Below are 26335 nucleotides of genomic sequence, written 5' to 3'. Positions count from 1 at the left end.
TGAAGCAGGTAAGGTGCTGGGAGGAATGAAAAAAGTGATTAGATGTTGTTCGCTTAGAATGGATGTAAAGAGAAGGCTGTATGAGGCTGTTGTGGTACCGGCTGCGTTATATGGGGCTGAAACATGGAATATGGGTGTAGCAGAGAGGAAAAGTTTGAATGTAATGGAGATGAGATGTCTGAGGAGTATGTGTGGAGTGACGCGTATGGATCAAGTGTGAAATAATGAAGTGCGAAGGAGAACTGGAGTTGTTCGGGAGATGGCTGGTAGAGTTGAGCAGAGGGTGTTGCGATGGTTTGGGCATATGGAGAGAATGGATAATGAGCGATTGGTGATAAAGATAACTAGATCTGATGTGAGAGGGGTAAGGCTGAGAGGGAGACCACGAATAGGATGGATGGACTGTGTGAAGAGAGCGCTGGATGCGAGAGGGATGTCTGTTGAGCATGGAAGAGTGGCTGTTCGTGACAGAAATAAATGGAGATAAATTGTGAATGAATAAATGACGACGCAGCCCTGAGGGGATGTTCTCCCGCATTTGGTCTGATCAGCTAGTCAGGTCAGGTGCGGGTAAGGGGATGGGTCTATTATGATGTGGCAGGGGTAAACCAGCTCTGCTGTCGGGTCCTGCTGCGGATGTCACTGATTGCACTGCGCAGTTGACCCTTGTGCGGTGTGGTGCGGTGTGAATCTGTCCCTTCACCCCTTTGGGGCTAAAATGCGAATGAATGTGTTTGAATGGATGAGTAAATGGGGAGTGTGTCGTCCTGTCTCAGCTACCTCCCTTTCCTTGGGGGAAGCAGCCTAGGTATATAGATAGATAGACTTGTGGTAACTCAAAAATTAGCTGCCTTTTAACAATGGGCTGGCTGCCTAACCCGCGCCGACTAGTGGGTTTAAGGGCCGAACAACAGACTTTGTCCTGCGGCATTTGCTTTCTACCGCCTGTTCTCAAGACAGGCCTACGTTTTTCATGCCTGACCTACCATCACTTCTGGCACAGATCTGAGCCTGTGAACTTGAACTTTGACCTTTCTCTAAGACCTTCACTTTCGATTGGTTGTTCTCAAAATCGCATCGCCGTATCCATACCTGGCCCTGAACTGTTCCTCAAAGTTTAGCCTAAATCAGATAAAAACCAAGTTAACCTTGCTATGTGACCTTGGCCTTTGATCTAATCTTCTCTAAAAGAATAGGTCATTCCCTTGGCTGGCCATCGGCACTTTCGCCAAATTCAGTCCAAATCAGGAAAAAAGTGTTTTGGATATGTTGTTCACTCAGACACATGGGTCGAAACTTAACCTTTCCCTGTAACCCTAACCTTATATTTTTGAAGTCGAATTCCTTAGTTCCTGCCTCACCAACAACCTTTTCATAAGTTTGGTCTAAATCGAATGAATATAATTTAAATTGCCCTTGCAAGTTAAACAATGGACTAATCTCTGTGGCCTTGACTGTTGACGTTTTGTTCGTATAAAAAAAAAAAAAAAAAAAAAAAAGCTCTATGACTGACCTTCAACCCTTTAACCAAGTTTTGTTGAAGTCAAATAAAATCTGAGTTTTTCAGACACACACACACACACACACACACACACACACACACACACACAAGCGTGTGCGTGCTCAAATCAAAGCATGACATCTGCTCTCAAAAAGCGAGCGCGGACGTAGTAAATGAATTTCTTCAGGTGGCAATAATCCCTTTCTCCAACCCTGTTCTGTGAGGAATATTCATTGTTAATTATTGTGCGTAATTTGTGCGCTCTTTGAAAGCACTATATTTCATGGTTGTATTACATATCTGCGTAAAACATGTGAGCGAGATATTGAGACATTCGAAGAATTTTCGTTTGGCAAACTGTGTGTCTGAGAGAGAGAGAGAGAGAGAGAGAGAGAGAGAGAGAGAGAGAGAGAGAGAATGGTTTTGTCAAATATATATATATATATATACATATATATATATATATATATATATATATATAGGTTCTTTGCACATTCACTAAGGCGTTTGTGACGCGAATATCATACGCTTAATTAATACTTGCCCTGAGTACATACGATAGTTTCCAAGATTTTCGGAGAGTTATTTATGAGATTTGACCAACATTATGAATAAATTATCCGTAACCTAGTCCTCCACGTAACCGTAATTTTGAATCTAAATTACTTATTTTTATATTACTCTTTAACACACTGGAGCATGCACTTTAACGTCACAAACCGTGATCATGATTTATTAACAATAAATATCTGCTTTTCTGTATTAAAGTGAAATAAAAACAAATAATAGGTTATATGTTAGTGGTTTCCTTCAGGTAAACAGAACTGCTTAGCGTTCATTATTACAATCATCATTATCATCATCATTAACCCAAGTCAGTCCACTGCAGGACAATAGAGTCTCACATCGTGTTTAACCCTTACCTAATGGTCGTCAGTCCATTCCAACTAATCCCAGCGATTATCAGAGTCTTGTTCCGTAATCCTTTTTGCCTGCCTTTATAGCTCACTTCATCTGTGGATTGCCACTTAGTTGACCTGGTTGTTCATCTGCGAGGAGCGTGACTTGCCCACATTTTTTTTTTTTTATTGTAGTGATTATATCCTCTCCACTCGTCTGCTCTCCTGTCCAGGAAGTTCACTTTTTATCGTTCCATGTAACCCCTAACTTAATCCTTTCCACTTCCCACTAAGCATTCCTAAGTTTACGTGCTATTAATTTTGTTGCATACTTTTCTTATAGACAGTTTACCATAACCCTTCCGTCCTAGTCCTAATGATCGCATGATTTCTTTGCTATGGGATGTCGTCAAGCAAGGTAAATTGTCTTTGTGTAAGGGCTAGCAGCAGTGCACCTCAGTGAATACGGGTTTGGTGTTGTCCTTTTACCTACCCACCGCCACATGAACTACCACCATCTCATCCTTTTCCGCTCACTCCTCTCTCACCACATATCTCCTTTTTTGCCTCCACCTCTGTTCTCCCCTGAAATAAGAGGAGAAATATTTAACCCTCTGAATGCGGCTACGTATTTATACATCCGCGTTCAGGAAGCGAGAGTGTAATAACAGTTTACTGGAAGTGTGTGTGGGGGGAGGGGGAGACCAAAATATCGGAAATTTTTTGTTTTGATATAGACCTTACTTGGTAGAGGGGATGAAGGTCATCCCAGGATTTGACTTATTGATTTGAGAAAAGACAAAAAGGCAAATGTAAGCTTAACAAGTTTAGATCCCATTTAAACCAAAACTAGAAGAGTTGGGGGTAAGGGAAGGATGAGGTTATTCTATGTTGAGAATAATTAGACCAAGGTTAGTTATAGGGCAGTTTTAATATCACCGGTCAACAGTAAAAAATCATCATGAAAGTTTTGTGATGCTCTTTTCACAGTTTTAGATGCTGATTCCGAGAATCCTATCTGCTTTTTCCTACCACGTCTAGTTTTTATGATGAGCGATGAACCTTCATGTTGTAACCGTATATGATAATAATCACATATATTTTGCTTCTTAACACTGCTTATGTTTTTTTTGCAGTTATCAAGGCAGTGCAAAAGTAACCTCGATTGTTTCTGCTATGTCTGGTTCGTTCACCCCCAAGGGACAGCAACGCAACATCACGAATGATATCAAGAAGGTCCGTCATCTGTGCTTCGGCTGTGCTCTTGCAGATCAAGACAGAAAATGGGCACCACATGTAATTTGTACAGCATGTTCGAATGGACTAAGAGACTGGCTGAATATGAAAAAAAAAAAAACAATGCCATTCGCCGTTCCTATGATATGGAGGGGGCCGAAAGATCATGCTACAGATTGTTACTTCTGCAAGGTCAACTTATCCAGGTTTTCTGTCAAGAACAAGCACAAGATTGCTTACCCCAACTTGGAATCCGCTATAGGACGGTGAAGATCTTCCCATTCCAATACCACCAGAAGATGGTATTGCCAGTAGCGACCATGAGGACGACGATGTAGCCCAAACTGAGTCAGATGAAGCAGCTGAGGTTGCAGAGGTTTTAGCTGACAATGAAGACACACCTGAACTGTTGTCTCAAGGAGAGTTGAATGACTTAGTTCGAGATTTGGGACTACCGAAGGACAAAGCTGAACTTTTGGCATCTCAATTGAAAGAAAAATGTCTGCTCAAGAAAAATGTCCGAGTAACATACCTCAGAAAACGAGATAAAGATATTTCTTCGTACTTTTCTGTTGATGGACCACTATGCTTTTACAATGACAATGATGGATTATTTTGCTGCCTTTCACAGAAGCATGATCATTCTCAATGGCGTTTATTCATTGATTCATGGAAGACAAGCTTGAGGCAGTATTGCTGCGCAATGGTAATATGAGACCTTCTGTGCCTTTAGGACATTCATTGCATATGAAAGAGTGCTAAGAAAACACTGCGGCCCTTTTAGATGCCATAATATATGAAGAATACAAACGGAAGTTGTGTGGAGACTTGAAAGTGACAGGTTTGCTGATGGGACTGCAATCAGGCTTCACAAAACACTGTTGTTTCTTATGCCTCTGGGATAGCCATGCAACTTCCAAGCATTACGTGCAGTTGACACGGCCACCTAGACAAACATACGAGCCAGGAACTTCAAACGTCTCGAATGAGCCCCTGGATGTTCCTGGAGACATTCTTCTTCCTCCGCTTCATATAAAGCTGGGCTTAATGAAGCAGTTCGTGAAGACACTGGGAAGAAGAAACACTGAAGCAATCGGGTATGTCGCAAGCAAATTCCCAGGCATCACTGAAGCTAAGCTGAAAGAAGGAATATTCGTCAGCTCACAGATAAAGGAACTCACCAGAGACCACAACTTCACCACCTATCTGCCGATATGGAAATGACTGCCTGGACCTCATTCAAGTGGACATGTGAAAATTTTCTGGGAAACAAGAGGTCACCAGATTATGAAGATGGTATTGAGAGACTTCTCAATTTATTTGCTGCTGTGAGGTGTCGGATGTTGTTGAAAGTTCATTTTCTCCATTCGCACCTTGAAGTTTTCGAGCAGAACCTGGGAGCCATTATCTGACGAACAGGGAGAACGCTTCCATCAAGATATCAGTGCAATGGAGCATTGCTATCAAGTGTCCTGGAATGAAAGTATGCTCGAGGATTACTGCTGGATGTTGTAAAGGGACGAGCCTAGAATGCAGCATCGAAGGAAGTCTAAAGCTCGACATTTTAGGGTAGTTTGACCTTTGCAAAAGTGCACTGAAACTAGCTCTCTGTTATATGTCTTGCAGGAGAGTTTCCTGTTTTGTCATTTCAATTTGGATGAAAATACAATGTATATGTGGACTATTAAGAGACACTGAATTTATACGAGGAATCGACACACTTCAAAATACTTCGAAACTTCAAATATACTAAGAAAAACTTCGTTTTTATAAGTAAGCATATGCACCAAGCGGTAGAATTCAACCAAAATGGTAAAATGTAGTTTCCATTAAATTGTGACGTGCTACACTAAAATGGACTGTGTATTCGCGATCGTCGACAAAAATAGGTCTAGAAATGTCATATTTTATACCTGATGTGAGAAAAAAGTTTGATTATGTAGACCTGTGTATTCGGCTTTACATATGAAATTGTTTTTATTCAATTTGGACTAAACTTGATGGAAGTGTTGAAGGTCAGGCAAGGATGAAGAGGTTTGAATTGAAAACAATTGGCAAGACTGAAGGTCATAAGGGTAAATCAACTAAAGCAGTTCTGGGGTTGAGGGTCAAGCAACAATTAAGTAATTGAATTTTGAGTACGCTCAATCAAATATCACGCTGACAGGAAAGTCAAATTTTCGGTCATTCATCCAAATGTGATACGTGGGTGCTTCACTCACTGAGTGCCCCAGCTCGTCTAGTGTATTTTCGTTACCATTGTTTTCCTTGTTCATGGAAGAATGTTATTAGTGAAGAGGCTAGATAAAGCCCTAATCAGCTCACACAATACGAGAGTTATGTAAAATCTCTAAACAGAATCGACTTGTTATGGTGTGATTTAAAATAAAAAAAAGTCACCATGCCGAAGAGATTAACTTACATTATAACTCGCAGGCCTATAGGGGTCAACATCACAAGGCATCCTTCTTTAGCTACATATGCCCCTCCACCATGTCAGCCCAGTCCTTCTTAAAGCTTCCCGGAGGGGAATGATTTGTTACCCGTCCCCGCCCCGGAGGGGCTCGGGAACGGGTGTTGCTTTCACTCTGTTTGTCTGTTTGTTTGTCTGCTTGTTTGTTTGTTTGCCTGTCTGTCTGTCTGTTAACAACTTTATGCGAAATTACTGGTGCGATTTTGACAAAAATTACAGGGATGATGGGTTATGACCTTCTGATCACCTGATTAAAATTTGGGCCTAATTGAGATGTAGGCCCCCCCCCCAAAAAAAAAGGGGGGGAAGGGTAAAAATCGTTCTTTCGCTATAACTCCTTTCAAATTCCTCACATCGACATGAAACCAAAACTTAAAGGTGCATCTTTCAAATCTGCATCCTGTAACATGCCTCATTACATCAGGGGGGGTCATCCCAGTATCAGCGATAGGGGGTCAGTGTCAGGTGGGTCAGGCCTAAAATTTCAAATGGGCATAAAGTCGTAAATTTTCACCTGATTTACTCCAAATTTGATATGTGACATCTTTGACCAAATATCCTGTTGTGTTTATACATCAGCACTAAAATGACTGCCTGGGAAGGGTTTGCTGTGCCTTGGCACTGCTTCTTGTTTGTACCATTAAATGATACGCTTTGGTTTAAAGTTCTCAGATTGGATTGATATTGGCCTGAATGGATTTAAGGCTGCATTCTCGTTGGCTTAGGAGTCATACTAGCACCGCATCCTTAGCGACTTATCTCTATATGGCCGTCAGTGTCGAACGATGCTCTGCTGTAGAATAGCTGGTGGTGTCACTGCAACGTGATCGGTAAAATATGTGTGTATGCCAGGGCCTTACAAGCACTGGAATCAGAGCTCAACTCTTTCCCAAGGATGGGAAACTGGCTCAGAAGGCGAACGTGGAAGTAGTACTGATGACCCTGGTGGTGATGACACCGGCAAGTGGTACCAGACACCATCACAATAGGGCAATGATGACAAGGCCTTTGATGACACTGGTGATGATGCTCCACCTCCTTCTCGCTGTAAGATTGCTGTGCCACCTGCTAAGAAGAAGATGGCAAAGCAACCATTTGCTGCGGAAAAGGCTGAGGAGGAGGCGAGCACGTCACAGCAACATTAGCCGCAGGTGCAGAGGCACCGCCCGAGTTCCTCCTCCCGCATTCCGTCACCACGACTTCCCTCCACCTTACATGGCCTCTCACCATCCCATGTAGTTTTTCCCTGAGCCACCACCAGGACCATCCACCTCAGCACCAGAAACCTTGTCTGCCCCTCGGCCTTTACGGCAGACTCAAAAATCCGTCATGAAACATGACCACCTGAAGAAGATCAAAAGGCATTCCAGGAAGCAGTCGCAGGTCTATGCATTCCCTTCATGATCATCATAAGCATGGACACCGATCACTGACTTCACACTAAGGACCTTTATGTTCGACGACAACAACTCAGGTGTACATAACACAATAGGACTCACAGCAAGCAGTTCATTGCTCAGTTCCTTTCTGTTGTTTTTCAACGAGTACCTGATGATGCTAACTGTGGTGGAGACAAAGAGGTGTTTCCAACAGACTACTGCTGATGAAGGACAAGAAGGGACCTACAGGACACAGTTTTGGACTGACATGACACTGGCTTCCTTGTACATGTGTTTGGCTCTGACGATGTTTATGCCACTGGTGAAGAAACACGCGATTGTCAAATACAGGGCAACAGATGTTCTGACACATCTTGATGTATTTGGCAAACACATTTCTCGGAACATGTACCAGAACATCCTACAGTTCCTTCATTTCCCTGTCAACACTACCACAGACCCTATAGAAAGTTTGCGCAGGATCAGACCCGTTTTGGAGAACCTCAAAAGCAAATTAAAATGCTATTTTGGGGTTGTCAAAAAGGTTGTAATCAACAAGTCGCTTATGTTATTCTAAGGCCGCATTTCATTCAGCCAGTACATTCCATGGAAATGGCAACGTTTTTGCAGAAAGACATTTTTACTGTGTGATTGTGAGATGGGTGTTGATTTGGATATGATAAAATGCACCGGGGCGACGACTGAAATCCCCCATCACGATGGTCTTGGTATTTCTGATGCAGTACTGAAAAAAATGATGGAAGATTAAGAAGGCAGAGGTCACATACTCTACACAGATAACTGGTACACATCTCTAGAACTGGCATTGCACCTGCTCGCCACGAACATTGACTCACGTGACACAGTGCAGTCCAACCGATTCTGCATGCCAGTGTTCAGTGATGAGCAAGAGAATTATGATGGAAATCAGTAATTTCTAAATATGGAGAAAATATTTCAGATATGAATAAGAAATCTAGTTATCTGAATATATAAACAACTTCAAAGATTAAGAATCTGTGATATTAATCGACATGTGCCAACTATGCCAGTAAAAAACATTATTTGAGGAAGGGAAACGCAGGGAACGTGTCATTCAGTGAGGGGGGGGGGTCGAGAATTAGGAAATGTTGGAAACCACTGGGTTAGCCTGTCTTGAGTTGCAGGCTAAGCGTAGGTCATTAGCTTATATGATTTAGATATTAAGTTAGCATTAAGCAGCTAACGTCATTATTCATGTGCGTATATATAGTAGTAATGTGGCGAGACGGGATAAATTTGGGGGAATCGGCTTTAGTTCAATGTACGATAATTCTAATAAAAAAAAACGATCATTTTAACATGCCTTGTATGATAATATGGGCTTTGGAATCTGGCAACGCTGTAAGATAATATTATCTGGTCATATGCAAAAAAAAACTAGGAAGTAATCACAGAGCACTCACCTTTACCAACGCCAGAACAGTTTTTCATATACTGTCATAATTCTTCATTCCTACCAGACGTATATTATTATGGTCGCACAAAGTCAGTTAATTTTACAGTCCTCATCTAGCCTATGACAACCTCAGAGCGCATACCTCCACTACTGCAAATAAGATCTACGATTTATTCCTGCATCCGGATCCGGATTCACAATAAAATCGATTAAGTTCCTCGTTGACCCACTGCCCACTTATTCACCAGCTTTCACTGAAATTCAGTAACAACATTCTGGGACAAACAGACGTAACATGTAAGGAGGGTGTGCTACAAAACCTCGTAAGCTGACGAGGATACGAACCCTAGTGTCCTAAATGGACCTGAACTTATATAGTTGGACCTAGAATATGACCACTTAGACCACAGGTAACCTCAATGGATGGAAACTGAGCTGGCTGGGCTAAATATAAGTAACTATACTTGAAGTGACACGCATCCACCTGAACAGGATGAAATGACTTTAATGAAGGGACCTGGAGATCATCATGAAGTCGCTATGTGAACTGAATGTTGTATCAGTTGATGGGTTTGTTGACTGGCGGTTACACTGAAAGTTATACCATTTGATGATTATGTCACCTGTCAGTTATGCAACTGATGGTTATGCTGGTTGATGGTTATGCCTGCCGACAGTTGTGCCAGTATAAAGTTATGCCAAGATTATTATGCCGGCTGATGGTTATACTCGTTGATGCTTATGCCTGCCGACATGTATACCGGCAGATGGCTATGGCAGCTGGTATTTATGCTGACACAAGGTTATGCCAGCTGAAGGTTATATCTACAGATGATTATACCAGCTGGTAGTTGTGCCAACAAATGGTTATTACCACCGACATTTTTACCGACAAATGGCTATGCCAACTGACAGTTATGCCCGCTGATCTTTGTGCTGAGGACTGGTTATGCCGGCTAATGGTTAGGCCTGCTGACAAATATGTTGGTTGAGGGCTATACTTATAGAAACTATGTCAGCTGACAGTTATGCCGACTGATGGTTATGTCAGCACAACGCAAGCAAGGAATTCGTAACTTACATTTTATTACTATGGGTTTTCTTAGGAAAAATAATCGTCTGCCATTATCCACAGTGAAATACTGAAGTTGGTCTGGAGCAGTATATGTTCGATTTAAAAAGTCATTTCATGGCTCTTTTTTTTTTTTGAAGACGTAACAGATAAGTATATATAAATTTATCCAGGAACACGCCTTTAGATAATTGCTAAAAAAAAAAAAAAAGAAGAAAAAAAAAAAGGCTCTGATTTGGAGCAGTTGACAAAATGAACCAGTAACTGTAATGAAAGAGATATTTCTGACTTCCTCTGACATATTCAGTACTACTCCTTGACTACAAACCTGCACTTCCACTATGCAGTTTAATCGCTAATTTTCATTCACTTAATTTGTAGTTAGGTGGGGAGCACACCATCAACTCTACTTGTTATTCTACCCTAGGGTGACTCTACACCAAATGACAAGCCAAGTGGTTTCTTACCACCAGGAAACCATCTGCAAGAATGGGAATACAATCTTAGGCTTCTCTTAGGAGCGGTAAAATCATCTCCCGCTGGATGAAATATAGTACATGTTGACAATCGGCAGCTAAAAAGTGGACACACACACACACACACACACACACACACATTCAACCCTACTTTCAGCAAACGTCCTCCAGCTCTCTTTTAGCCCCCAAAATAACTGCTTGTTTTCCCCGAACACCACTGAATCGCGTGTTTATTTTGGTCCACAGCCTTCGTATGGCCTCCCCCGTCAGACTTCATCATATATTTTCGCCGCCTCGCGAGATTAATGCTACCTGGCTGCTATATTTACTCTTTGCCGGATAAAATAGTCTGGCATTAGCTGGAATATACTATTTGAGTTGTCCCGACCATGAAAACGGTAATCGCATCAGTATTATTTCTTTCTGGTTCCTATGACTCACTCTCAGCTGAATAAAACTGTCATGGGTTAATTGGAGAGAGTTGATAGTGCCAATATTAACACTCTCTGGTTCCTATATTCACACTTATTTGAATATAATCGTCTGGTTTTTGCTGGCATAGAAGACCAGAGCTGCTCCGACCCTGAGTTGTTTAAAGTTACCAGCATTATACCTTTTTTATGATTCATTCACATTTTAATAAAATCTTTTGGCAGTATCTGTGATAACAACGAGAATGCGACTCTCAAAGAATTATCCTATCCACTCACACACATATTGTTCTCTTCAGTGACACTATACTGAATGATAAGCAATTTGGTTTCCTGCAACTCAGCAAACCATTTATTATAATGAGTGGCAGGTATTAGTAATCGTGGTAGCGATCTTTATGTAGGGATGGTGCGGGTTAAAACGACGTCTCGTCCATCAGTAAAATCAGTATCGCTTACATCTCGTAGACTGGGATGGCCCCGGTATAAAATTGTTGTCACGTACTATACAGCTATATAGGAATAGGAGCCCGCAAACCAAAAAGCTTTCAAACCCAGTTGTAAGCATATGGAACAAGAGGCTTTCTCTATGTAAGTGCAAAGTCCCGCTAACCTTCTTACCAGCCGCGAAATCGGGTTGCAGAAATATCGATTTTTGTTCTTACTTCATCTTTATTTTTTTTTCTTTTCCTTTTCATCAGTCATAGCCCAAAACGAAATAATGGACAGGAACGGTTTGCGCATTAAAATGCTTCTGAACAACTAGGGATGTGCCTTTTCCATACTTAGAGCAACATCCGAGCTACATTCCACGAGTTACAGCCTTACATTCTGTAGGACTCAAACCTCTCCTCAGATGTGTGAAACTATACAGATTTGTGTTGCACTATTTCACGTAAGCACCTTTCTTATACCGTAGCGGTTATCATAGAGTGAATACTCGTCGTGCTGTATAGCTTATGTGTATTTGTTAGCTAGATTCCACACAAAAAATCATATACAAATCAATCAATAAATAAATGATTAAGATGTAGGGTCGAAAAAAGCACAGAAACAAGAGAACATTTGGAATGGGAAGAGAGCATAGTACTAAACCGATTACACTACTTGACAAATTTCAACTTTTATCTAGTTCAGAAATGAGAATGGGCAATTTAGGTTAAATTGAGGGTGCTGATTATGTTTTATACTTTTTCTCAATCATGCACAGGTTTTCTGAAATTTAGCCCCTAATTTTTTCTTACGTAAGTCAGAAATTAATATGCTCCTATCGCCTTGTTATGCTGGGAATAATTTTTAATCAAGAAATACAAAGTGGGATGCACAAGTCTTATGCAGAAAAAAATCAAACACATGATTCCACCTCTGTATATAAATTTCGCTGTTAATACAGGTATTCATAGTACAGTTTTTTATTTCTTCTTCTGCCCTACATCAGTCTCCCGTGTCAGCATCCAACACTATAGTCCGCCATCATACAAGCGCCAACTCTACTTTGGTATCTTTGTTCCTTTACTGCAATGTCCTGGTGAAAACGTTCACCCTGTTCGTCACAAACGTCCAAGGTTGTTGGACATAACTGAGATGTGAGTGAAGAAAATGGATTTTAAGGGACATGCGGCATCCAAGTTCATGATACGCAGCCAGGAGCTTGTCATGAATTTGCTAGATTGTATTATTATGGCAATTCGTGACATTATATTATCATTATGGGAATGCTTGAACAATGATAGAAACCCATAGAACTTTGCTCAGTCAGTTAACTACTCGCGTTTGCACTCAGATTTGAAACAGAGTTTTCATAACATTCGTCACTGCTTCATAAGTGACTGTCTTCATGTACAGACAGTGCATTTCACTGAACGATATTTTTGTGTAATTGTCGTTCCCATGCCTTGCCTCTCTAGCTGTTAAGTTAAGCCATGCCCATTTCTCACGCCTCTGTACCTGGCGTGGGAATATTAGTCATCAGTCGGTGTTAAACTGCCATGGGAGCAAGGTGTTGAGCGCAGTGCAGAGAAGCAACGTCCCGTCTCGACGGCTACAGTCTCTAGCAGTTCTATGATTTCCGCATCTCCCCACTAGGTTGGTGATCGACAGTAGTGGAAGTCAGCAGTGCTAATTTGCAGTGCCTCGAGTAGCAACAAACAGATGCCCAGACTCTTCTCAGCTACGGCCCGATTTTTTTCCATTGACCGATATTTTTGTTCTTTGTTTTTCTAGGCGTAAGGCCGGTGTCACACTATACGGCAGCGCCGTTGCGGCGCGGCCGCATGCGGCGCCGCCGCATGGTTTGTACCACGTCACACTGTGCGGCCAAACCGCACAGTTTACCCCCAGCAGCCAGCGTGGATAGGTTAATCATGTTGTCTAAACTGACTGACTGTGCAATAGAGGCAGAGGGGTTACTGATAGAGCCAACACGTCGTAGACATATGCACTAGGCTATAATGTGTTTTGTGGATGGTGATTAACGTACCGCAGTTATATAAATATACATATATACATACATCAAGTATTAGCATTTCAGTATTAAAGATTAGTAATTATGATACTTATTTAGCATGGAAATTTATTTGGAACATTAGGAAGCATAAGTCTGCTAAATAATTTTAGTACTTTAAATAACACAGTATGTACTAAATTTAAGTACATAATAAATAATGTTACTTTTTATAGGAAATACAAAAAAAAAAATATTTTACCTTTCTCATTCCTTTCTGCTGACTCTAAATCAAGCCAGTTCTCGTACATCAATTCCCCTACTTCAATCCATGATTTTTCTTTACAGTTTTTATTGGAGTATTCTGCTGCACTCTTCTCCCAAATTGCTGGCCTTCCTGTATGCATTTAATAAATTTATCCACGTCAAACATCGCGTAAACACAACACAGGAGTAGTAGCAGCAGAGTACCGTGCGGCGTGGCCGGATAGTGTGACCATGTGCGTTAAACTGTGTGTGTTTTGTCCTCACAACCGGCGTGATGCGGCGTCTCGGCGCTGCGGCGCCGCCGCAGCATGATGCGGCTTTGTACGGCGGATGCGGCGCCACCGCAGTAGTGTGACACCTCTCATTTGTTTGTGTGTTATCGCCATGCGGCGGCGCCGTTGCGGCCGAGCCGCATCCGGCGCCGCCGCATGGCATGTACCACGTCACACTGTGCGGCCAAACCGCACAGTTTACCCCCAGCAGCCAGCGTGGATAGGTTAATCATGTTGTCTAAACTGACTGTGCACTAGAGGCAGAGGGGTTACTGAAAGAGCCAACATGTCGTAGACATATGTGCTAGGCTATAATGTGTTTTGTGGATGGTGATTAATGTACCACAGTTATATAAATATACATATATACATACATCAAGTATTAGCATTTCAGTATTAAAGATTAGTAATTATGATATTTAACATGGAAATTTATTTGGAATATGAGGAAGGATATGTCAGCTAAATAATTTTAGTACTTTAAATAGCACAGTATGTATTAAACGTAAATACATAATAAATAATGTTACTTTTTATAGGAAATACAAAGAAAAAAAAATATTTTACCTCTCTCATTCCTTTCTGCTGACTCTAAATCAAGCCAGTTCTCGTACATCAATTCCCCTACTTCAATCCATGATTTTTCTTTACAGTTTTTATTGGAGTATTCTGCTGCACTCTTCTCCCAAATTGCTGGCCTTTCCTGTATGCATTTAATAAATTTATCCACGTCAAACATCGCGTAAACACAACACAGGAGTAGTAGCAGCAGAACACCGTGCGGTGTGGCCGGATAGTGTGACCACGTGCATTAAAATGTGTGCGTTTTGTCCTCACAACCGGCGTGATGCGGCGTCGCATCACGCCGGTACATTAATCACCATCCACATTACATTAATGTGGTACATTAATCACCATCCACAAAACACATTATAGCCTAGCACATATGTCTACGACGTGTTGGATCTTTCAGTAACCCCTCTGCCTCTAGTGCACAGTCAGTTTAGACAACATGATTAACCTATCCACGCTGGCTGCTGGGGGTAAACTGTGCGGTTTGGCCGCACAGTGTGACGTGGTACAAGCCATGCGGCGGCGCCAGATGCGGCCACGCCACAACGGCGCTGCCGTATAGTGTGACACAGGCCTTATATTGTTTAACTATTTATTTTAGTGCATGAGTGTATTTCCAAGGGCATGTCCATTCTGACTTTTTCTGGCCATGAATTGGACAGGAAGTAGATAGGCTTGTGCATTCCTACAATGTGTGTCAACATACCACCAATCAGGGACATGTCCTTCCCGCACCATTTGAATCCACGCACATAATCTCTGAGTCATTTGAGAGAGATGACAGTGGCAGTGAGGATGCAGACCTGATATCTCCCGTTATTGTGTCCAGGGCCTGTACATATACATGTACCATAGATTAAGGGGAAGTTTGAGACCCCCATAAAGGCAATTCGTGGCTATGTCTGAATTACCTTGTGGTGCTTCTCGAACTGTAGGCCTTTTGGGGATTCCCAGAGAATACATGCTATCCACAAGTGTGTTCACACCCATGTTGGCTGTTAAAATGTGACCTGCCGGAGATTGCATAGGGATTCTTAACTTACTGATATTAGTCATAAGTGTACAATTTTAAGGGTAAGTATGCTCTTAGGATATCCGAGTGAGTAGGAACAAATACCAGTGGACAGTACTTAGACTAGGTGCATATGCACAGAGCCCTGAGTTAACGGTTACTATTACTTTCGACCTGTGATGGGCTGTGAGTCACTGAGGGCCCTGTTAGTTAATCGGCACCCGTCGGGATCTTTTTAACGTACCAAGGGTCAATGTTGCAGGGGGTGGATCAGCTGATGTGAAGCATGGTCTCACAGATAAGAGAAGGAGCTGGTGCCTGATTGACTGCTGTCTTCCTCGAAAGTGCCAGGCAAGGCTTTGGACCTCACTCCTTATATCCATACTGTGTCTCTACATTAAGCAGGGAACACCTTGTTCACCGGTTAATAGAGATATAGGTTTAACCATTAAACTACAGGCGTCCTCAGCAATTTGAGCAATCCAAGGACTATGTTTCCTGGTTAATAATTTACCCATTAACGAAGTAATGCCGACCTCGAATGTACAAAGCTTTGGCTGTCAGTTGAATTTTCAGCTGAAGCATACTTTTCATTGTGTATGCATTGACTGCTAGGCAGAAGGTAATTGCAGTTTAATACAAATTGTTTGTCACATTGACATTATTGATGATCCACTCTCATTAATTTCACAGGTACATTGGCTGGTGTAGCAGTTTTGCCATAGAGATAAGCTGATCATCTCTGCCACATGCTGCTGCCTCTTCTTCTCTGTCCTTGTTGTCTCCATTTACTATTAATTTGTATTATATCATTTCACACGTAGGTACAGTTACAGTACAACTGTCACACCTACAGTGTTTCACATACACCGCACCACACAGCAATTAGTTTTTAAGGTAAATTTAGCAATCTTTCGCTCAGTCTGACCTGAGTACAAGATTTTTCACTGTTGCCATTGAGTTTTTTCCCTCAAGCTTACTTCTATTAACGTAAACACGATGTTTTTATGCTCATTGGCGACAGAGCTCTTCTGTACCAGGATAGTACACACACCACAGTGTGAATCTTGTGTGACTGAGCTAGGAATTATGTATATATACTGATAAATTTTTCAAAGAAAAATTTGATTTTCATGGGGCATAATGTGGCGAATTTGCTAAATCGTATATGTAGAAAGGAAGAGAAAAATGAAAAGATTAGTAAGAGAGAGTAAGAAGAGAGTGGATGAGGAATTTGGAAGGAATTTGAGTGTAAAGTGGACGAACTGTAAGAAAATGTTCTGGAAAGAGGTAAAGAGAGTCAGACAGGGTGGTAGTGAAGCAAGTAGAGGAGTGAAAGATAAAAATGATAGTTTACAAGTGGAGAAGGGAGAAAAAGTGAGCAGATGGAGAGAACACTTTAAGGAATTGTTGAACATAGAGAATGGAAGTAATGCAAGTATATGTGGCTGGGGAATGGCTGGGAGAAGGAGGGAAGTGAGAAGACAGGAAGAAATCAGTAGGATAGAAGTTGTGGAAGCAATGAAGAAAGTCAAATTGGGGAAAGCGCCAGGAATTGATGGAGTGTGGTGAAATACTGACGCATGGGGGAGAGATAGTAATAGAATGGATGTGGAAGATGTGCAGATTGGCCTGGGAGGAAGGTAGAGTCCCGGAGGATTGGAAGTCAGGTATAATTATTTCCTTGTACAAAGGAAAAAGAGAAAAAGAAGTGTGTGGTAATCATAGGGGTATTTGTCTTCTTAGTGTAATAGGAAATGTGTATGGTAGGATAGTTATTGACAGAGTTAGGGAAATAACAGAGGAATTAGTTGGAGAAGTACAGGGAGGCTTTTGGAAGGGAAGAGATTGTGTAGATCAGATATTCATTCTTAGATCTTTAGTGGAAAAGTTTCTAGAGAAGGGAAAGAAGTTGTATGCGGCCTTCATGGATTTGGAGAAGGCATATGACAGGGTGGATAGAGGAGGATTGCTGAAATTAAGAATATATGGAGTAGATGGCAAGTTGTTGAATGATTTTAAGATTATGTATGATGGTGCTATGGCTGCAGTGCGTGTGGATGGTGAACTGAGTAAATTTTTCTCTTTGAAGTTTGGGTTGAAACAGGGATGTTTCATGTTCTCCATGGTTGTTCAATCTGTACATCGACTGGGTAATACAAAAAGATACAAGGTAGGGCGGTGGATATTGGAGTGGTCCTACTGAGAGAGTGCAGTGTTTGGAAACTCCCTGTACTGTTGTTTGCAGATGATACTGTGTTGTTAAGTGAAGACGAAGGGGAGCTGCAAGGCTTGGTGGATGAGTTCGGGAGAGTTTGTAAGAAACGGAATCTAAAAGTGAATGTAGGGAAGAGTAAAGTGATGGTCTTTGAGAGAGAGGAAGTCAGTGAATGTACAGTGAGGTTGGATGGTGAGGAAATGGAAAATGTGAGTATGTTTAAGTACTTGGAGGGGGTGATGAGTAAGGATGGAAGTTTAGAGGGTGAAGTGCTTGAAAGGGTACAACAAGGAAGAATGGTTGCTGGTTCCTTGAAAGCAGTGATAAGAAACAGGGAAGTGAGCATGGAAGTGAAAAAGTTACTACATGACTTTATTGTGATACCAACTCTTACGTATGGAAGTGAAGCTTGGATCTTGTTGGAAGGACACAAGTCAAGAGCAGTGGAAATGAGTTATTTAAGAGAAGCCAGTGGAGTCACATGGAAAGACAAGATGATAAATGAGGAAGTGAAGGTGGATTGTGGTGTGGATGTGGATGTAATAGGAAGCGTTAGGAGGAACACACTGAGGTGGTTTGGCCATGTGGAGAGGATGGTGGGTGAGAAACTGATGAGGAGAGTGTATATGAGTGAGGTGGAGGGGGGGAGAGGAAGGGGGAGGCCGAGGATGAGTTGGAGGCATGAAGTGGAGAGCTATATGAGAGAGGGGGGAGGGTGAGTTGGGAGCAGGGCAGTGAAATGGCGGGGGAGAGGGGGACGTGGAGGCGATTTGTTTGTGGCCACCCCTTACGGGATTAAGGCGTCTGGCAATAAATAAATGGATAGATAGTATTATTATGGTAATTCGTGACACTATTATTATTATAATTATTATTATGGGAACTCTTGAACAGTGATTGAAACCCACAGAATTTTGCACAGTTAACCGCTCGCGTTTGCACTCAGATTTGAAACAGAGTTTTCATAACAATTGTCATTGCTTCATAAATTACTGTCTTTATGTATAGACATTGCCCATCACTGAGCGATATTTTTGTGTAATTGTTGTTCCCACGCCTTGCCTTTATAGCCGCTAAGTTAGCCACGCCCATTTTTCATGCCCCTGTACCTGGCGTGGGAACATTAGTCAGTCAATACTGAACTGCCATGGGAGCAAGGTGTCGAACGCAGTGCAGAGAAGCAGGGTCCCGTCTCAGCGGCTACAGTCTCTAGTTGGTGATCAGCAGTAGTGGACGTTAGCAGTGTGAATTTGCAACGCCTTGAGTAGCACCAGAGAGACGCCCAGACTCTTCACAGTTACAGCCCCATTTTTCTCCACTGGCCAGTATTTTCATTCTTCGTTTTTTTAGGCTTAAGGTTATTAGCTTTTTGAGTGGGTGAGTGAGTGTATTTCCTTTCCTTTGATATTTTGAATTTACTTTGAGATTCTTGTAACGTAAATTTATTTTGTAAATAGATATACAGTTCTTCTGTTTGAGCTCAGTTAAATATTATTATCCATACAAAAAGCCTGCCCTATTTCTGGGCATTTGGCATTTCCAAAATTACGATTCAAAGTGTTGCAAAGTAGGAATGGACTAGCACAAGAGCCAAAGAGCACCGATCGGAAACAGTAAGTTTTCAATGGACTATCCTCATTTTGAGGGTCTTGAGGCCATAGGAAGTTTGTAAATTTCCTATCCTCCTCTTTCAGTCCTATTCTGAAGCCTTACTAATGTCTGCTGTATAAGCATAAGGTTTCTCTTTAAATCTTAGTAACGCATTCTCTAACTTCTCTCTCAGTGTGAGTCCAGAGTATAGGCAATCGTTCAAGCTATCTGATCCTTTGGATGCTTTACTACTACAGTTGAAACCTATCCTTATGGGGGTAGCTACTGAATCCATGCTTACAGCATGATGTGGTAAAAAATGTCCTTCTTTGTGGTTAACAGAGAATTCTACCTCTTCTATAAATTTATTCTTCAGTTGCTCTTTATTTTATAATATTATCATATATAATTAGATGTTCTGGTTTGTCTCTCAACTTTCTTAGAAAAGAATTTAACTAAGCCTTAGCTGCCTGGTAATTTGTTGGTACCTCCAAATGGTTTAGTTTCCATGGTAATCCTACCCAATACTGTCCATCCATAAATTCCACAGACTGGTTATGCATGTCCAAAGTTATTTTATCTTCAGGGGTTTGTTCCTCAGAATGTATTCCTACACTGTCTAGGTTCCAGAATATGTGTACAGGTTCCATTTTTCCATCCAACAAGTCATTTATCTGAGTAGGTCCAAATTCTGCACCTATTCTAGCTATCATGAATGACTGTGTGTGGGCAACAAAGACTGAGTCTCCCCGTTTGGCCTCTCCTCTGGCTTGCTTTGGAAAAGGCAACTAACACATAATAAGGGTACCTCCTGGACTCTTGAACAACTGTACTTTATTCTTCTTGAAAGTCCTATGTAGGAATCTTCCACAGTAATCTGAACCAATTATCATTATTATGGGACCCACAGTTTCTTACTCCACAATTTGTTTTACCAGTTTTATCCCTGAGCTTTGTAGATGATCAGAGGTTTCCTTCAGTCACACACACACACACACACACACACACACACACACACATATATATATATATATATATATATATATATATATATATATATATATATACTTGTATCCATATTGTCCAGTACAGCTGCTGTTATACGGCATTTATATAGTATCCATATTGTCCAGTACAGCTGCTGTTATACGGCATTTATATAGTATCCATATTGTCCAGTACAGCTGCTGTTATACGGCATTTATATCTGCCTAGTTGTATTACAGGTCTGAGTCAAAGGACTGAGCTTCCTTAGTAGTTAAAAATCCTGTAATGGCTAGATTTACCTTGCCAGTAATACGTAACTTTAATTTCTTCACAACGTCTGCAGAAATGAAGGTTTTCTGTGCAATTGTATCAAAAAGAGTACATGCTAACATGTTTCAGTTTTCAATCATTACCTTCACATCTGCAATTGGAAATGCAGCTGGCATTACTACTGTAGTATTCTCCTTAGCATCAGTCATATTGACACTTACAGTTTTAGGAACCTCATATTTCATCCTTGGGCATAAACCACTTTGATGATGATCCTTTTTACATTTGAAACAATGATGTAGTTTAATCTTGCAGTCCGCAGAAGTGTGTTTAGAATTCATGGAGATTATACAACACCCCAATTCCTGAAGCTTCCCTACTTTAGAAGCGTAATCAGGATAATGTTGACAAGATGCACTTGAATGTTGCCTACGGTACCACAAAATGCATAAACCTTCCTGTCCTTTACCATGGAAATTTTTACCTCTTTATTTTCATGAGCTTGTCTATTCCATGTCTTTAATGTTTTATCCTCAGATTTTAAAGAGCTTAGGAAAGTACCTATCTCTTCCTTAGGTACAGACTTAGCCTTCCCTGGCTTAGGTTTCCCAACAAGTTGGTTAGTGGTTCTTTTCCTTATTTCGGCCTTCTGTTTAATTTCAGCAGGCATTACTGTTCCTTGCAGATGTTTACAGAGTTGCATTAAGCATTCCTCACTCTTCTCGAAATTATCCTTTTGGTACCTACCATACAAGGCATGCTTGGTTCTAGGTGGAAGCTGTAAGGACGCAATTCTAGAAAGCACCTAATCTGTGGCTGTAATATCTTCGTAAGTACCTAAAGCCTTTAAATTACGACTCATCGCAATCCGAAAATGTTGCAAGGAATCAAAATCATGTTTAGGTATGGGTAATTCAATTAGAGCCTTCAGTAATTGGGTGGTGACCTGCTCCCTGTCTTTATAATTCTGTCTAAGGATGGTCAAAGCCACCTCATAATCGTTTTCTTCCACAGGTATTTATGAACTTGTAAGGCGTCCACTTGACCTGTCCTAACAGATACGTGAATTAACTCACATTGGTCTGGATCTGTTCTATCACGAACAAAGTATTTTAACTGATCCCCAAAAGATTTCCAATTTTGCACCCATCAATCTATGGAAACGTAATTTGTGGTAGTACAGCTTTACTCCCCTGTTCCACAACGTTTATTTCTGCTGTAGCTTCAGCCAATTTTGACTCTAATAACTTCACTGATGTTATATATTCTTCTAATTTACCTTTAGATTGGTAGTCTCCTACTCTAGAAGATCTTTTTCATCAGATTTTACTATGGCTGCTTCTAAATTTACATAACTTTCTTCATATTTAGTCCATCTGACCTACATTATATTCAAGAGACTACTTAATGATCCCTGAACTGAGGTGTTTCATAAAATGATTGTCTGCAATCATTTATGGCTCTCGTTACCCATCCTGCCTTACTACTAGATGATCTCTGTAACAAGGAAATAGACATTTTGACTGATTTCTAAGTTACTAGACTTAACATTAATTTCAATTTTACAATCACAAATTTACCCCAGCTCAATAGTTATCTATTAATTTTAAATCTTGAGGAGTATAGGGTATTAAACCAATCTCCCTGGGTTGTTAAACCTCTGGGGTTATGCCTTTATCACCACATTCAGTTTCCGAAATAACCCATGATTCCCTGAGCTCAGAACTATTAACATCTTAATATAATATAGGACCACCCAAAGTCTGTACAGCATAGAACTGCTCGTTCTTTAACTCGATGTAGTGTATAAATTTCTGCAGCACCGCTTCTCTGCCATGGAGATTCCAATGTATGCCATCGGCTGTTAGAGTTGCTTGGAAGGGCATTGCATTAAAGTGGATAAAATCCTTTCCTTTCCTTACCCTCTGCAACTTCCTATTTACGGCCCTGCTAACTAATTTATACGTACCATAGCAAACAGGTGAACCATAAGGTAGGTTTCTAATCTCAAGAAGGGTTATGGTTACCGAGGATTGATAAGAACCTTCAGTGGCTCCTACCACAGCTAGAATGTTTTCAACAATTTCATTAACTTCCACATCTTCATAAATATAATTTCCTCCCAGGAAGAGGATAGTGCAGTCATGCTCCCAGTCCAATACGGCATTTAGCAGCTCATCATCGGAAAAGGAACTTGCCCCTCCACCCGGAGCTCTGTATGTGCTACGTATTTCCACGTCATCCACTTCTACAGAACGTGGAAGTAGGCTGTGCCCGACAAACATGACCTTAAAATCGTTCAGTGCTTCGGCACACACATCTGTTATCATCACTTGGGGCACCAAAAATATGTCAGAAAATTTTATACACTTTTGTCTGACTAGTCTTTGGGGCTAAGATGCAAATGAATGTGTTTGAATGGATGAGTAAATGGAGAGTGAGTCGTCCTGTCTCGGCTACCTCCCTTTCCTTGGGGGAAGCAGCCTAGGTATATAGATAGATAGATAGATAGAGTCTTAGTCTAACACGAACTGAAGTAAATTCACATAAGTCTTTTAAAAGGTTTAGGTGTAATTTATATTCTAACTCACCAATAATTATTCTCATTATCCCAGCTATTTCCCCCAAGATTGGTCAAATCATAAAGGTTACTTAGCTAGAAAGAGTCGGACAACAGGTGACGATGGGCTTGATGTTTTGGTTGGTTGCGTGCGGCATCCAAGCGTCCTTAGGTGCGTATTTTACAGCGTGCAGCTTGAACAGGCTTAGGAACTAGAGTGAGCAAACATGGCGAGTTTCTTAAACTACTACATGAAATATACGAGGTGAATCTAACTTAATTTAATCTTAGTTTTAATTAAACTAAAGCCAAATATTCCCCTTATCTATGTAAATATTTATTAAAGCTCATCAGCTTCTCATGTGAGGGCACGTCATCTCTCCACGCAGATGCAGTTTGGTCAATGGAAAATTCCTAGCTATTTAATGTATTTGCAATATAGTTGTCCACAAGGGTTAAACACAGTAGCATTTAATTTATTATTAAAGAGAACGTAATCTCTGGGTTATAAAACCGCTTGAAGTATTCATTAACGCTCTCCAGGTTTTCCTCTGCCCTTAACAGGGACAACTGTTTTAAAAGGTAAAAAGCGAAACTGCTCTGGGGGGAAATATTTCCCATGTATATATATATATATATATATATATATATATATATATATATATATATATATATATATATATATAATTCTCTCTCTCTCTCTCTCTCTCTCTCTCTCTCTCTGGCTTCTGTGGCCCACTATCCTGAATAAAAGCGTCTGGCTTTAGCTGGGACAGAACACCAGAGTTATTTCTGCCTTAAGAACAGTAACGCTACCAGTTAAAACACTCTCAGGCGTCAAAGACCTATTCCTTGGCTAATTAAAATCGACTTAGTTTAGCTGAATTAGAATAGGAAACTTGCTCAGACAGTAGTAACTCTCAAGCTTATATGGTTCACTTACCTAAAAAAAAAAAAAAAGAAAGAAAGAAAAACGTGCACGTTAATTGAAATTTAATAATAAAGTTGTCTGAAACATGAAATGGTCAGCTGTTCGGTAATTCAGTTATGAAACTAAATAACAGAGGGAAGGCAACTGATAAAATTTGTTGTCGCTGGGCAATTTGACACAACAGTTTTGCTCCATTTTAACGCCGAATTCACTCTGACACAGCATTGAAATTTGATGAAGAACTCGGACAGCGAATATGGAACAACTGGCAATTTGCCCGCCACCACTGACCGGAATAGACAAAAGCAGGAATAAAATACAGTAATGGTCATAAAACAAAAATATTTATTCCCCTTTTGTGACAACCGTAATCCAGGTTTTGTTGTTCATGTATATGACTGGTAATGTGTTTTTCGCTCATATCTCTCGTAATATCAGAATTAACCCCATCAGTTCGGTGGCATATCATTACATCCATGCAAGTGATAGCCCAGAGCATGTATTACTTTGACCGTCGTGTGTCAGTGCGCCTGTGTGTGAACGATATAACTCAGAAGTATTTATCTGATTTAATCCGACTTGGTGGAATTGGTAAGAATCAGCCAAGGGAACTGACTTATTTTTAGAAAAATAGTTCAATGGTCGAGGACATCTGACTTGGTCAACTTAAAATGTTTGAACTGGATTTAGACCAAACTCAGTGGAAAAGCTAAGGGTAAGGGGGGGGGGGAGAAGGGATTCTACTTTGAGAACGATATATTAAGGGTCAAATTAACAGTACAAGGCCCAATAGGAGATACAGGATTTTGATAGTCAGTCTACTGAGGAAAACTGTATTGCCTACAATCAGGCATGGTCTGAGGCAAGGAGAATAAAAAGAAGGGCTAAACATGACTCCTGGCGGTCTTTTCTTTCCACGGTAAATCGTTTTACACCACTCAGTAAAGTCTGATCCATTATTAAAATATTAAATAATAAAAGCTCTTGTATCCCTGTGACCACCCTGCAAGTAAATAATACCATCTATGACGATTCTGTGGACGTACCTAACGTCGTCGCCTTGAGTTTTTCTCATGTCAGCAGATCAGCCAGTTACGACCAGTTTCCAGCACCATAAATGCACGGATGAGCTACAAATAGTAGGTTTTGCCACAGAAGGCGTAGACTACTCACACAACCAAGAGTTTACGATAGATGAAAAGCACATTGCCCTTAAATCATGTAAAGACATAGTCCTGGACCAGACACCACATACGGTATGATCCAAAACTTTAATCAGGACAACCTGATTAAGCTCTTAGCAATGCACAGTGAGCTCTGGGCATCATGAACATTTCCAAACTCATGACACTTTGTGCACATCATACCGATACTCAAACAGGCTGATCGTCTTATGGATCCCATTTCATTTTGTCCTATTATGTGACTTCTTGTCTGTGTAAGGTCATGGAATGAATGGTTAATAGTAGGCTTCTTTTTGTTTCACTGTAGAGGCGAAGAATTTGTTTAATGATCGACAGCTTGGCTTCAGTAAAAAGTTTACTAGATCATTTAATGAATTTGGAGCACTGCATTTCAGAGGTATTTGCCAATAAAGAATTCATGATAAGAGTGTTCTTGGACATTCCTAAAGCTTGTGACATGACATGGCAACACGGTATACAAATGATTCTCTATGCTTATGGTTTAAGAGGTAATTTATTTCAAACTTCTTAAGGGGCAGAACTATCTATGTCAGATTGACCCGTAACATAGCGCCGGATATATTTAGCCACGAAAACTGGGTGCCTCTGGGAAGTGTGTTTAGTCCCATGTTGTTTAATATTATTGTTAAAGATATTCTGTCATCAGCTTCCATCCCTAGGAATCTAAAATACTCACTGTATGCTGGCGATTGTGCATTATGGCACTCTTGCCATAATGCACGATTTTTAGCTGAGCGGACTCAAACAGCCCTTGACTCCATCCACCAATGGGACTTGCAGTGGGGATTTACGTTTTCTGTCCCTATGTGTGCCGCTGTAGTTTTCATTAATCGTGATGTCTTCGATTTGCGTTTGCCTTTGGATAATCAGACGGTACCATTCAAAAATTCCGTAAAGTTTTTGAGCCCACTTTGATCATAAATTGAATAATAATTTTCATGTTAATGGTTTGCTTGCTTGTTGTAATAAAACATTAAAAGTCATCATGTACCCTCTGGGCATTACTTAGGGTGCCAACAGAAAATCTTTATTAAAGGTGAGTGTGTGTGTGTGTGTGTGTGTGTGTGTGTGTGTGTGTATATATATATATATATATATATAT

This window comes from Coenobita brevimanus, chromosome 5, assembly GCF_032717465.1.
Source record: "Coenobita brevimanus isolate Jiangsu-jjx chromosome 5, ASM3271746v2, whole genome shotgun sequence".
Lineage (NCBI taxonomy): Eukaryota > Metazoa > Arthropoda > Malacostraca > Decapoda > Coenobitidae > Coenobita > Coenobita brevimanus.
This window is presented reverse-complemented; position numbering follows the sequence as displayed.